Below are 14,664 nucleotides of genomic sequence, written 5' to 3'. Positions count from 1 at the left end.
AACGAATGAAATATAAATTTCGATGTACAAACTATCATAAAAAAATATGTCTTTGTTCATACAGAGCCTGAATATGCTTCATTTTTGGCTGTCTTTGTAAAAGTTGCTTAACCCCCTCGTTAATAGGGGTACTTACCTTATAGTAAAGAGTTTTTACTTGAACAGCATAAGTTATCTGTTCTCTTTATTTGAGCATCAAAGTCGGCATTAAATATAGGGCTGATTTAGACGGCGCGCGAACTCGCATGCGATTTTAGTTACATTGCGGACTGTTGGTTACGTCCAATTCAACCGACTGATCAAAAGCCGCAATGTAATGAAACTCGCATACGAGTTCTCGCATCGTCTAAATGAGCCCTAATTCTAATACTCGTCTCTTGTTAGTATTATACGCCAGGGGAAAGGCACGAATTATGATTATTAGAAGTTATATAAGTGAGCCTTTAAAACTTATTTAAAACTCCATTGACTCGAAGGCTAGTAGTAGCAGTAAGCAGTGGGAATATAGGACTAAGTATCGTCTCCGCTGCCAACAAAGCTCGAGCACTGGTGTACAGCCGCCATCAGATATATCGGAGCGGCCAAGGTGTTCACAAAATCTGAACTTGCACTCTAACGCCTTGACAATAGATGCGTGTTCAGATATTTGTGAGCACCTTGGCCGCTCCGATATATGTGATGGCGACTGTACTTGAAGAGGTAATGTTAGAACGTAAATATAATTCGAATTGAGAGGATTACGCCGCCATTATAAAAGAAGTATTGTTTGTTTGTGAAATCGTTATTCGCTGTTACTTTGCGACAATACTTACAGTTGATATATTTAACAGAAATATAAGGTACACAAAACAAACTTTTGTTTTGCTTAAAAGAGTCGAGATTATTACCATTTTTCATGTGTAATACCAATATAATGTATACTAGTAGTCATTTCTAGGAAAAGTATAAGAACACGAATATTTATGTTATTAGTGGCAATTTGTATTCTATGATGAAAATAAATAACAAGGTAACATAGTTAGTTTTTAAGTTGTTGGCCAAATCTTATAGCGGTTTATAAAAATACTACTTATAGGTAAATTTTAGTTTCTGAGTTTTGTATTATACTCTGTATCGTATATATAGGTACTTCAATAAAAGTTAACAAATAATTTGCACAATTTCGGGTAGTCAAAATATTTATTGATTTATTGTTTGTAATTGATTAACCAACCAAATATAAAACCACCCGGACCTGGCACTGAACGACCTGACTTTAACCTACATTATTAATTTTGATCATGTAATGTTTTATCTACCCTCAACTGGCTTAAAAAGCCATTCGAGGGTAAATTTTGTTTACTCTTTTTTAAATACCTTAAGATACTGACTATAGGTTATAGTGTTTTGTATTCATGTAACAGAACATATAAACAACAATACTTGTAAATGAAATTCGCCTCACGCAAGCAATCCAATTATTACTAGTAACATTAACACAAGTCATTACCTTCAGGCGAATAAGTCATAAAGCAACTTTTCCTGGAGGCCTGTTACGCCATCGCCATGCCGAATGTTGTCTCTTGCGCCTTAGTTCAGGCACAGATTAAAATAACTTGTACCAGATCTTTCACTCTTATATAGAAAACGGAAAACCCCTACTTGGCTTACTTACATAATTCGCATTTATTTTGTATTAAGCAGTAAAGTCTGCAAACGATACCACTAAACTTTCTGCCCGATTCGAATTTTACGATACGTCAATTAATAGATCTAGAAACGATATGGATTAGATGTGTCAGTGTCAAAAGTGACGTTTTTGATTGAAGAAACGTCACATTTGACACTGACATATCTAATCCATATCGTTTCTAGATCTATTAACTGACGTATCTTAAAGTTCGAATCGGGCCGTTTTAGAGATAAATAGAAATGGAATAAATCTCTGTCTCGGGCGAGTTCGAACTCGCGTCACTAGATCACTAGCCCATCGCTCTGCCCACTGAGCTACCGAGACTTCACTCGATGACAGCAAAAATGTCCACCATATCACTCATATGCTCATTAGGGAGGCGCCTAGTGACATCTACCATTATCATCATACTGAACTGAATCGCTCATTGTTAAAAATAGTTTTCCTTTTTTTTCACAATAGGCTAGTTTGATATTTTCAATTAAGCAACTCTCAAAAAATGTGTCGTTACAAAATTGTCGTGAAAATTTAACGATGGTTAATTTTTCTGGAATGTCTTTCTTAACTAAACTAATCAAAAAATGTACCTAGTTATACTTCTTGTACCTGCACAGTTTACAAAATAAATATTTCTGATTCTGATTCTGAACTATAAGTCTATATGTGACGTCCCACGGTCAAAGGTACCTTATGGCCGGTATGGAGTTATGCATACCCCAGTAATCTACAATAAATAAGCTATCGATAACACAAAAGATCAACCTTCTAGGTTGCGTAGTTACAGAGATATGATTTTTTGAAAATAATGTTGTGAAATGAGCAACTTTACGATAGAGAAGTTTTAAGTTTAGCCGCCTAAAAAACTATGTTCCTGAAGTAAGTTACATAGTTGACTACAAATAATAATACCTTATATATCTGAGATTAAAAAAATATTGCGACTTGTTCTATAATGCAAATAGAAACTTTTGATATCGACTGATTTATGTGTATACTAACCAATCTCTTGAAAATAAAGTTTTATTTCATTTTCACGATTGATTGCAATGAGCTCTCAAGATTTAAATTTTATCTATTAGAAAACGACACTGACAGACAGTTTAAGCAAAAAACAATACCGATTTAGAGGTGAAAATGTATTTTCTGACTTTTTCATATAAAATCACAAAATTGAATATTTTTACTTTTAATGTGACACACAATCAACTTTTCTGAGCACATATGAAAGAAATTCTGTCATTCAAATGAAATAAATCCTAAAACCCCAACTAAATACTATATTTAACCCCTTATGCCACTTTAAACTTACATAACAATAACAGTATTTGCTCCATACATTTACGAAAAGGTACCTTATGGAAATAAATCTAATAATACATCACTACAAAATATCAATCATATTACAGTTTATCTATTATGAATATAAAATATTAATTTACATTAAACTGCCCCAAATTTAATTAGTTCTTCGTCATAATAATCTTAAAAAAGACCAATAATTTGTATGTAATGAAAAGGTACCTTGTGATTAAGTTACATGATGAGGCATGATGATGATGGAACAGTTAGGATAAACTAATAATATTTTGGGGTTAAGATGGTATAAATCGTCTATTTCTTATCAATAATATATTTCGGTTGCTATTGAAGATAAGCGGCATTGAGGTTCAATGACCTCAGATATTCCATAAGGTAATGCGTCGGGTATTGGCATTTTTCAGCAAACCAATGGCTGATTTACTGCATGCGACCAAACCAAATGAAGATTATTCTAGTTAAGAAAGACTTGACGAGAGTAACTTTGGTATAATAGCAGGCTACTTGGATTTGTGATGTCGGTCGATGTACGGTTATAATATTTGCGAGGCGCCCCAACCAGAACTGAAATTATCAAATTAGTTTTGCAGAATGCTAATACAGTTCTCTACCAAACTTCTTTTCCCGTATTGACTAGTTTTTTTGGGAATTTTCAATCTTTTTTCCATAAGGTACCTTTTCTACTAGACTCTGAGACGACATTACTAGGCTTATAACTAACTTATAACAAAAATAAAAACAGGTAAACAAACGTTACGCATTAAGGTTACAGATCACACATTAAAAAAAAATTGAGCATTTTTTCACCTCTTTACAAAACATTTCATATCTCCGAAACTAGAAACCCTCATAAGGTACCTTTTCCCGTGGAACGTCACATATCTTTAGGTATTTAAATAAAAGTAAACAAAATCTACCTTCAAATGGCTCCTTAAGCCGGTTGAGGGTAGATGAAAACATTACACTATCAAATAATGTAGGTTAAATTCAGGTCGTTCAGTGACAGATCCAGGCGGTTTTGTATTTGGTTGGTTAACCAATAAATGTTATAACTACCCGAAAATGTACAAATTATTTGTTTACTTTTATTTAAATACCTAAAGATACAGAGTATAGATGGCATATCTGTATTTTACGAGATCTGTGTCCACGGTCTAGCTACACCGTTGGGGCCGTCTGCAAACACGACCCGACTTTAATCTGTGCCCCGCTTTATCTCCGAGCCAATGAGAAGAAAACTTTATTTTGTGCGTAAACACGGGTAATCGGCTCCTTTTTCCGCGCTTCGGATTCGACGTTTGATTGATGCCGGGACACCAAATTGCTTTGGTGCCGCATACATTAAAGAACTTATTATTTATTATTTGTTTTATTTTATTTATATGGGGCATCAACAGCAATACAAAAATACATAGCACAGCAATGAACAGAACACAAAGCCAATAACAGATGTCCACAAAAATACAGCTAACTTTCAATAACTTAGTGGAAACAATACAAATATGTATGTTTAAGAAAAAAGAAGGGAGGAAATATACATTTTATACAAAGTAGGTATGGGCTTGCGTAACGTGTGTGTGACTGTGTATGTTTACTTTGCGTGCTCGTGTGTATGTGTCTGTGATAGAGTGTATGGTGTGAGTGAGACGACTAAGATGTATGATTTACTTACCTAGTTAACTTAATCGTATTAACATTCATCTCCGAGCCAATGAGAAGAAAACTTTATTTTGTGCGTAAACACGGGTAATCGGCTCCTTTTTCCGCGCTGCGGATTTTAAACACACACACACACACACACACACACAAACATTTCACATAATTTTTAAGTTATCTAGATTTAATTTATCCAACTGTTACATACCTACTCTTTTTGTTAAGCCCCAAGACACAGGCTCAGCATAGTTAGGGGCTTACCAGACACCTCCTGTGCATGTAGGTGCTGTGTTCCCAATTATTATCAATAAATTATTCTTATTCTTACTTTTGTCTATTATGTGTACGAATGCGACTCACTATTATTATTTTACGTTTTAAAACATCATTTCTACGTTTTTGAACTTATTTAGCAATAAACCAAAGCCGTATATTTCAGCAACAAAAACGTGAATTATCACTTATCACGTACCACCCTGTCACTTCGGCTAAAAAAAGGGTAACGTGTCCGATATGACCCACGTAAGCATTTTACTAAGGTCACGTAAGACGTCGTATTAAAGATTAAATACATCGGCTGATTCTGTAGGCAGGCCGCGTGCAATTAGGGAGGGCCGCCCAAGGGACAGGGGATCATACCGCCCGTCTGACCACTGTTTAGTGTACGTTACATAGATAGCTTTGTTTTTATCTCGCAAATGATTAGGAACGTATGTTGTATGTTCATCATCATCATCATTTCAGCCTATATACGTCCCACTGCTGGGCACAGGCCTCCTTTCATGCGCGAGAGGGCTTGGGCTATAGTCCCCACGCTTGCCCAATGCGGATTGGGGACTTCACATACACCTTTGAATTTCTTCGCAGATGTATGCAGGTTTCCTCACGATGTTTTCCTTCACCGAAAAGCTAGTGGTAAATATCAAATGATATTTCGTATATAAGTTCTAAAAAACTCATTGGTACGAGCCAGGATTTGAACCCGCGACTGTTGTATGTTACTTTTGTATAAATCTCGGGAGTAACTTTTAAAGAATATCACAGGGAATACATTCAGATACAGAAAGTGACTTTATCCTTGCATAATTATGGTAACATTCCATTTCTAACCGCAGCTGCACTACCGGTAATGAACGCGTCGCTGTTATTGTCAATTTCCATAGTAAATTTTACAGTAATGCAGCTGCGGTTAGAAATAGAATGTTACCATAATTCACTTAAGCTACTTATTCAGTTGTCCTATATTTTATGTAAAACCCCTGTAAAAATAATAGCAGCAATTTTGTCGTGTTCAACCAAAGTACCCAGTTTACGAGGTTAAAATTACTGTTTTGTTTCAGCTCAATAATACAAATACTTAAACCAATAGCTGGGCTCTTCTAAAAAATAATATTGTATTATTTTGCTTGATCCTACTCACGAAACAGAGTCTTTTGTACAGTAGTACAGTTACGTACAATTAGGTGCAAAACGGACCCAATAGTAACATCTTAGTTCTTATTACAATGTAGAGAAATTCATTTCATACATAATAGAGTACACCTTGAAATTTGCTACACATCCGTCTAAAAATAATATACACCGTTTTTTAGTAATTTAGAATCAACAACTGGAAAAAAAAATATTTTTTATTTTTTTGCTACAGTTTTAGTTTCCTAACATTTGACGGCATACCAAGTATCTAAAAATGTATATCTCACCGTAATTCCCATCTTGGCAGAGCAGCCACCAGCAGGCGCCTAATCTTACATCTAGCCTATCAGGTTTCCGTCGACCTCCGTGTATGCTGCGATCTGTCCATGTCAAGTCTGCCAAGTTTAGCATATACGTCGTAACTACGTTTGAAAATTCATTCAATAGTGTGCCTTATTATAACAGAACAAGGTACACAATTGAGCCTCTTTTCAAATGTAGTTACGGTACGTGAGCTAAGTGCGGCAGAAGTAGCGTGTATCAGTTACCTCGTGCTGGGTGTTTAGCTTTATGATGTGTCTCTGTTTAGGTGAAACGTTTATTAGTCGAATGTGAGTCTCTGATACAATGAAAAATTTAAGAAATGCTCTTAAAATGAAATAGGTTAGTAGATACAACTTAGGGTAGACCGGGGGCAATAGTACCATTTTTTGGATAATGGTTCCTAGTTCAGAATGTATATGAGCTGAACCAAAACTGTACGTACATATGAAATAGTAGGTTATTGATTTACGTATTTTTGAGGGTAATTGTTAATAAACCGTAAGAGTATGGTAGAAAATCCCGTTTTTCGTCAATTATTCCTTGTGGTACAATTGACCCTTCGTGCGGGTCAATAGTAACATAAATAATTGGAACGTAAATAAAACCGAAAATAAATGTTTATTATATAAAGGGCCTGTATGTCGCGAGGTGGTTAATGAGACCCGATTTATTATTTTAGAGCTTAACTGTAATCAATATTTTCAGTTAAGAAGAAGAATATTCAAATACCAATCTACCTCTAGGATTATTTAGTTTTGAATAATATGACAAAATATTTCTCGTAAATACTTTGATCACTCGAAAACAAAAATGGTCTCTTAGCACCTCCGTTCCGCATCGTAGCGAGCGGCCGACTAGTGAGCGGGTCCAGACAAGTATTGGGCTTTATCGTGTATACCCACATATTCATATTTCGTTGTAATTGTGAAGATAATAACGATGGTACTATTGCCCCGTGGTACTATTGCCCCCGGTCTACCCTACTAGACAAAAGTCGGTGAGACAGTATCAGACACACTTTTAGCCCAAAAGAATAGGTACATTTTTACTTCAATATCGTATTCAGATTGACCACTTTACGAATTTGTATTATACTTATTCACAGCTGAAAACTTGTTGGTGAACCACTGTTTTCATTGCTACTCACTGCACTTAAAGATTTAGTTTTAAGTAGCACATCTGTGTGTTTGACGACCGGTCTGGCCTAGTGGGTAGTGACCCTGCCTATGAAGCCGATGGTCCCGGGTTCGAATCCTGGTAAGGGCATTTATTTGTATGATGATACAGATATTTGTTCCTGAGTCATGGTTGTTTCTATGTATTTAAGTATTTATATATTATATATATCGTTGTCTGAGTACCCACAACACAGGCTTTCTTGAGCTTACCGTGGGACTTAGTCAATTTGTGTAAGAATGTCCCTATAATATTTATTTATTTTTATTTTTATTTATTTATCTGTTGCTACGTATAATAACTACTAAATTTAAATGGCTATATGTTAGACTCTCATTTATCATTCAGATATATCAGATTACCTACATTAAATGGGCTAGGCAAATATAGGATAAATAGCTCGATAGGAAGAATTTTAAATCATTAAAATATTTTGGGGCAACGACTTCAAATTATTTTTGGAGTAGGTATAAAGTCAAATACAAAATGGTTCTTAGAATGAATAAGCAACGAGGCTATTTAACAGTCAATCGTTGAAGTGTAGAACAGTGGAGTTGAAGTAAATTGTGGCATCGGATTAACTACTCAGCGGGCTAAACTTCAACTGAACTGGGATCATTCCTCGACAATATTCAATTTAACTTTGACACTTCGCGTTCCTGCACAAATGACGGCTATTTGTTTCAAAATATTTCTATTCTTCGTGTTTTAATCATTTTAAGTAATTTTCTGAAGAATTCGTGGAGAGGTTATGAGGTGGTAAAAATTAAAATGTACTTAAATCTTTATTCTTCAATTCAGGCACGATACAATGCACATTTGCACTGCACACTGCACACATGGCAGGCAGGTTGTCACTATCCCAATTTTGCATAAAAGTAGATAATTAAACATCATTAGACTTATATCGACCGGGATAGGGACCGTGATTACCTTTCGTATTGTTTTCGAGCTACCGATATTTCGACGCAGTTACATACATCTTGTTCACGGGTAGCTGAAGATAGCGGAATCAAACATCATCGTTGTATCGTCAACAAAAACAGACACAAGTTTTGATAATTCTGAGACTAATGTTCTGAATATTGCCATATATGTAACAACATGTTCAACATGTTCGAAACATGATTACCTACAAATGAACGTATTCACAATCGATATCAACTTGCCTTTCAATTCAAAGGACTTATTTAGACTAAGTTACATCAGGAAATTGTTGCTAAGTTTCGAGAGTAGGTACCGCGCCATCTATAGCAGAAGTTCATGATTACTTGCGTCTTGGAAGACGGCATACGTATGATGGGTTTAAGTTTTAGAAGCTAATGACCTCTACACGTTATTCGTATGAAGGTTTGCCAATTGCGAGTATTCCATATTATTATACCTAATCCGAGGGTTCCAGATAATCGTGAAATCTTTATAACGTTTACTCGTATATTATACAAAAATATTAGTTTCTTGTATAGATTCATAGTTTAGTAGAATGTTTTGTCTAGTTGGACGGATATAAACTGCTACAATAAAACCAGCTAGCCCGAAATCGTAAATGAAATCTGACGGCAAGAATAATTCACACGTCTGGTTTAGGACAAACCTCAGAGGAATTTACGGTGTAAATGTGCGTGTATTTCACACTTTTTAATTTTTTTATCCATTGAGGTAAAGCTGTATTCCTTGTCGCTTGCTGAAAAAAGACGATTAACGAATTGACAAATGTTTTCATATTCACCCTTTTACGGACAGTTATTTTATTGCTTCTTTTAGGTGCGCATGGTTGCCATTGGCTTTAATTTTACATATGCATGTTTTTGGAGAATCTACTTCTTCCTGCCCTTATCCCAGGTTATGTGGGGTCGGCACAACATGTTTTTCTCTTTCATTCTCCTCTATCTTTCGTCACGTCAGCACTCACTCCTTTCTTTCTTTCTTTCTTTCGTATGTTTTTGGAGTATACTGTTGAATATCTACAATATTCGTAAGCCGTACGAATAGATGTAGTAGTACCTAATTTCAAAATTCTTGCATATTAGTTGGTATTCCCCTATGTAAGTAAGCCATGAAATTTTTAACTGTAGGTAATTTTGGTAACTCTCGGACGCCCTCACCCTTCTTTTAAATACAATTTTATTCTATTAGACATTGCGTAAGATTATAAATGCCTTTGTATTTTCAAAACTAAGCCATATTCTTATTTATAAAGCCTTTAAAGAAAAACCCTCTTTCTCATCATCAGACATAACGCACTCTAGAACGGATGTTTTTCTTTATCTTTCCGTTTTCAAAATACACATATATATATATATATATATATATATATATATATATATATATATAAAGGAAAATATTTACTCGGAGCAATAAAGAATATTCATATAAGCTTTGAATTTCACTTTTTTTGTTGTTTATTCTAGCCTTTTGAAGTATATGAAGTTAAATGTGCATGACTCACTTTTGCATTTTTTGTTAGAAACTAAAATAACGGTTTCTTTATTCTTTGACCACTGCAGCCACCAGTGCAGCTGACAGGCAATTTTCTACGGTATTCTTTGGTACTATAATAATATTTTTAAATACCTTTGACTTTTAAAATAAAATATAATTTAATAGCAGAAAAATCAACAAGTATATCTTAAAGCAAATGATGGTTATTTAGACTTTTCCATACTGCGGTCAAACATTTCATAAAATAAAAAGTAACAAAGATTAAATAAATAACTACTTATGTTTCAAGGGCCGTATAATATTTCATTCTCAAAATCAGCCAACAAAAATATATCGCAGTAATATTATTATTTTTATAATTTCATTTCCGAGAATGTATGTCAAAACCACGACATCTTTATACATAACGAATAAAATTAACTCTTAAAATGTATTAAGCAAAAGTAGATCTGAAACTTGTAAAGAAACATTTTAGGAGTTGATAAAGAAAGTGCTCAACGGTTCATTTCACTCGGTCACGTAGCATCGTCCAATTGTCCATGCAGTGTACGAATACTGTGGTGCAAAGTAACGGTCTTGTATTGGTCACGTACCTTTTCTGGGCTTGCACTGATCGCTGATCACATTCCCACCTACATTTCACGTGAATAAACATTGTCTTGAGAAGAAAAACAAATAGATACCTGAAATAAAAGTACCTACGTACTTATACCATAAGAACTGGTAAACTACTTGTTGAAGAAAATCACGTTGCTTTGGCTATAAAAAGCATAAATTCACCACACCAAAATGACAAGAAAACATTTGCATAGGTATATACAATAAGTGAATAAAAAAATATACTTATAAGAAAATGTGTAACAATGATTCTTAACATATTTAACATACAAATAAATGTAATAATTCAACGAAAAAGGCAATAAAATGACTCCACTTCAAAATCAGACATGCAGAGTGAGTACCTACACTGATATATAGTTACTAACAAAATACCGGACAGAAACATTTTCCGAAGGATCATTTTACGACCACATTACAGATAGCTCTTCTATGAAATTCTTAAGTTGTGGTCATATCGAGCGAAATAACTTTGCAACAACGTATCTTATTCGATGTTACTTGCAAAAGAAACTCAGCCCAATGTAATTTAAAGTCCAAAGTTCATAAAAAGGCGCGGGGCGGATCAGAGGTTGCGAAAGTGAGTAATCGATATCGAGCTGAATCCGACATGGGAGACAGTTTTGGTTTCGTGATTTCATTGCTATTAGGGCGGCCGACCGGGTCCACGTTTATTGTTCAAGATACGAGTGGATTTGTGGAAGCAATTTCCTTTATACATTTTGTTTTGTCCTTTTCCTGCAGTTTGATGGTCAACTTCGTGAGTTGTAGGTGGCTTCGATTTACCGAAGCTCCCTCAATCGATACGATACGCATCTCTGCCGTGGATACCCGGAGATAATGTAATTATATAATCCGGTCACGTATTTAGGAATGAACGAAAACTAATTTGCTGCAGAGTTCTTTTAGCAAGAATTGCTTAAATCCGTACCTTCTGTTCCTAAATACACTCTCGATTTTATTTTCTTAGAACGTATAGAAGGTGTAGAATAAATCGTGTTATAAAATATTTCGTCTGGATGTATTTTGCAAATAAAATATTTATAAAGCAGACATAAAATAAAAACTTCTCAATGTAAAACAGTTTACCTTGTCCATACCACGTTATCTTTTTTATACCAACGCTATTTTCAGTGACATACCCTTAGACCAAAGGTAAGAAAGTGAGCCTCTCTTTTTAAGCTAAATAAACATAATATCGTCATTCATGCGGGCACCTTAAGCGACCTCTGGTCCATCGTCACGACCTCCTTCATTCGGAGAGTTTTTGTCAGTCTTCCCCATCTTAACCCTCGCCTACATTTGTTGGGAATGTCGTTTCGTCCAAACACATTTACCTCGCATTGACACTGAAACGGTTTTAGGCATTAGAGTAATCGCGTTCACCCTTCTGTCGCTAAATGATGCTATGCTTCAGGGGTTTATAAAGTGGTGTAACGAAGGAGGCCGTATCACAGCCAGCAACAACGTATCGAAATAAAGCGGCTTCCGAAACGGTGCCATTTGAGGAATCAATCAAAGCCAAACGTTCGCACAATCAGCGTGCGTGGGTCGGACGAGCTAATCAAACTAATGGCCGCTGGAGGGCCAGGCGCGCGATTGGGCCGAGCTTGCCGCAACAAATCACAACAATAACACTGACGCCTGATTGATCGCAGCGAACCACCGACTTAATTCAATCCCCGTTACACCTGATCGATTCTTCATGAGAATCCGAAAACGCATGTAATACACAACACAATAGAACAGAACATTAAGGAAATCAAAAAGTGAACCTTCCCCAGACATTTATTAGCTTCACGATCAATTTAACTCAGTAGTTTCCTTGAGAATTTGTAGACTTTATAATTCAACATAACGTGAATTTTACTATACGGTAGGTAGTTTGTAATATCATGCAACGTTGAATATGATTTTGCCATTTAGCAATATTTTCATTTCATTTCATTTATTTCCTTGCTTTGTGTGTACAGTAGGTCTTATTAATAAATTATGTCTCAACACAACCCTGAGAGGGCACTGCAATTCACTTACAGATAAAATATATATAGATATGAATAATGATATAGTACAGTCGCCACCAATTTATCATGCATTAACAAAATATATATGTCACTTATTAACTAGTTGTTTCGTTACAATATTATAATTTTTATTATATGTCAATTTACACTACATCTACATCAGTTTAGCATTCGCCTTCTGTCCAATACGCCAAGACTTTTCTAATATTAACAGCTATATCCCGATCCGACTTGGTCTGCTAACTCAGTAAAACGTCAAGTGTAGCAAGTGAAGCAACTCGATCATTTTTAGCTCTGTGTGCAGCGCCGTCAGGCCCCCGTCGGGTTAGTGTCGGGGCTTGGCCTGCCCCGCCACTCGCCGTTTGGACATTTATTAAGTAGGAAATACGAAAGAGCCGACTAACCGCTCTGTAAAGTTCAACTTGTACCACAGCGTTTTGCGAGTGACGTTTGCTCCCGTAAATAGCTCTCAAATAAACAACTCCATTCGGCCCTAAAGACTGGCATGTGTTTATAAGTTTGTCGACATACAAAACTTTTTTTGAACTTGTTTAGTTATTGCGAAAACTATCTGAATAACAATGACATGTTTCTAGTAATTAACCACATAGTTCATCATGGGATTTCAATTCTGGAAATATGACTCATTGATTATTCCAGCGGTCTGCTGTGCAACAAAACTACCGAAGCAACAACAATGCGCGTAGATTTGCTTCCGCAACAATGCAATGTCTTTTAGTATTCACCTGTCGACCCAAAATACGTAATTCCATTCAGTTTTCATAGCGAGCGTGCATTTCGAGCGCCATGCAGTGGTCAGACTTTTGCAGATACCGCATAAAGCCATTCGCTTTTTGTTCACCAACGAAATCTAAATCAAAGGTTATCTGGACTCGCTTTTGTTATTGCTGCTAGAGTATTCCGCGCAGAGTCGCGCTTCCGCTCGTCGGCAACTTTTTGACAACGCAACTGACCATTGCAAAAAAACGATCAGAACTCCTCGGGTCTTTGCGATTTCCCCGCACAAGAAAAAGTTTCAAAGATATTCATAATTTTTTAAATGTTAACGAAATCCTTTTCTAAATCCCGGATGTTGTTTAATAAAATGCCAAGTAGTCTCATGCACAACGGACACAATAGTGGTGGACACAAAGCGTTAAGTTCCAACAAGAGACGACGTCGGCGTATTTCTCTCGGGCAGTCTTAAAGACAGGTAACGTTACGTCATCTGCCGCACGCTTTACTCAGCAGCTCGTACAAAATAAACCCAGAGCAGCTGCTTATTGTATCGCTGACAGCAAAGCCTTGGTACGCCATTGTCGGGCTCCTCCGAAGAAATATAATAGCGACTTACTTGATCCTAAGAAGCCACAATACGTCGTCATTATTTCGCGCTTATAGAGCTGACCCTCTTTTCACTTCATACACCTTGTATGGTGAGCTAAGTCAAAACAAATTATTGTTTAAGCTTAATAATTTATGACGAAATGTTTAATCTTTTGAGTGATTATGTTTTGTTAAGAGTAGAGAGAGTTGCAGTAAATCCATAGCTAATATAACTTCAAATAAATCCTCAACCTTATGTAGTAAAATCTGACACAGAACACGATTCCCTGGTATTTTGGAGGATCTCCTCGATGTTAGAATATCTGGTCTCTGAAAGTTAATGAAGTGTACCGCGAATACTTTACCCACGTCAAACTGTCAGAAACACATCATATTTCACGCATTTTGTGTTTTTTAAGCGTCCGCTATGTCGATTTCGTTTAGAATTTATGAAAATGGATAGCGCGCAGCGCGCGGTTGACTCGAACTGTTTTTGTTTTTCGAGAGCTGTCATTTCGCGTGAGGCTGAGGTATGAAAAGGGTAAAAATAAAGGGAAAACATGATGCTACACTAATTCGTGTGTTAGCTGGAAAGTTGTAGTGTGTTGTGATCCGGCGTCGCGTCGCATTAGCGTCAGGCCGCGCGTGGGCCGCAGGCTCCGGTTACGCAGAAGCGTCTCGCTTGACGCCATACTC

General features: G+C 36.1%; 2 protein-coding genes and 1 non-coding gene across 3 annotated transcripts in view; 1 reads left to right on the top strand and 2 right to left on the bottom strand.

Moving 5' to 3' along the window:
- The window catches only part of LOC134796759 (brachyurin-like), a 519,833-nt gene that overhangs the window by 276,185 nt on the left and 228,984 nt on the right, over window positions 1-14,664 (bottom strand). The gene's annotated exons all lie outside the window — the stretch shown is intronic.
- LOC134796701 (semaphorin-2A) overlaps window positions 1-14,664 on the top strand; it is a 415,353-nt gene that overhangs the window by 265,852 nt on the left and 134,837 nt on the right. The gene's annotated exons all lie outside the window — the stretch shown is intronic.
- Window positions 1,926-1,996, bottom strand: Trnat-agu (transfer RNA threonine (anticodon AGU)). Its single transcript has one exon. It is a non-coding gene; the product is annotated as a tRNA-Thr (tRNA).

Source organism: Cydia splendana, chromosome 14, assembly GCF_910591565.1.
Source record: "Cydia splendana chromosome 14, ilCydSple1.2, whole genome shotgun sequence".
NCBI classification, from domain to species: domain Eukaryota; kingdom Metazoa; phylum Arthropoda; class Insecta; order Lepidoptera; family Tortricidae; genus Cydia; species Cydia splendana.
The sequence above is the reverse complement of the archived record's forward strand: the minus strand, read 5'-3'. Positions and strand labels throughout refer to the sequence as shown.